Source organism: Xylocopa sonorina, unplaced genomic scaffold (genome assembly GCF_050948175.1).
Source record: "Xylocopa sonorina isolate GNS202 unplaced genomic scaffold, iyXylSono1_principal scaffold0128, whole genome shotgun sequence".
In the NCBI taxonomy this organism is placed as follows: domain Eukaryota; kingdom Metazoa; phylum Arthropoda; class Insecta; order Hymenoptera; family Apidae; genus Xylocopa; species Xylocopa sonorina.
Window position 1 is genome coordinate 408,580 of NW_027490199.1, and position 1,238 is coordinate 409,817.

The window sequence follows — 1,238 nt, forward strand, 5'->3', positions numbered from 1 at the left end:
ATCCGCAATGAATATTATATCTTATCCTAAAACATAGAAATGAGATGCGATATCTCGTTTTAAGAAATATTAGAACTCTATTGCTACGATACGTAGATATCTGCAAACGCTATTTCCTAGGAAGGAAGTGTCGCATTTACACTCCTTTGACGTGAATACGAGGTGTACATGGCACTTCGCAATGAATATTATATCTTCTCATGAAACATAGAAATGAGTCGCGATATCGTGTTTTAGGAAGAGTTAGAACTCTATTGCTACGATACGTAGTCATCTGCAAACAGTACTTCCTAGCAAGGAAGTTTCGCATTTACATTCTATTGATGTGAACACGAGGTATACATAACACTCCACAATGAATATTATATCTTATCATTAAACATAGATATGAGATGCTGTATCCCGCTTTAAGATGCATCAGAATTCTATTGCTACGATACGTAGACATCTGCAAACGCTATTTCCTAGCAAGGAAGTGTCGCATTTATATTCCTTTGACGTTAATACGAGGTGTCCATGACACTCCGGAATGAATATTATATCTTCTCATGAAACATAGAAATGAGTCCCGATATCTTGTTTTAGGAAGCGTTAGAACACTATTGCTACGATACGTAGAAATCTGCAAACGCTATTTCCTAGCAAGGAAGTGTCGCATTTACTTTCATTTGAGGTGAATACGAGGTATACATAACACTCCACAATGAAAACTATATCTTATCGTGAAACATAGAAATGAGGAGCGGTATCGCGTTTTAAGAAGCATTAGAACACTTTTGCTACGATACGTAGACATCTGCGAACGCTATTCCCTAGCAAGGAAGTGTCGCATTTACATTCTTTTGAAGTGAATGCGAGGTATACATATCATTCCACAATGAATATTATATCTTATCATGAAACATAGAAATGTGATGCGATTTGGCGATTTAAGAAGCATTAGAACTCTATTGCTTCGATACGTAGACATCTGGAAACGCTAATTCCTAGCATGGAAGTCTGGCACATTCATTCAATTGAAGTGTACACGAGGTATGCGTAACACTTCGCAATGAGTATCATATCACATCATGAAACATAGAAATGAGATGTGATATCACGTTTTAAGAAGCATCAGAACTCTATTACTACGATACGTAGACATCTGCAAACGCTATTTCCTAGGAAGAATGTGTCGCATTTACATTCTTTGGAAGTGAATACGAAGTATGCATGACACTCCGCAATGAATATTATAT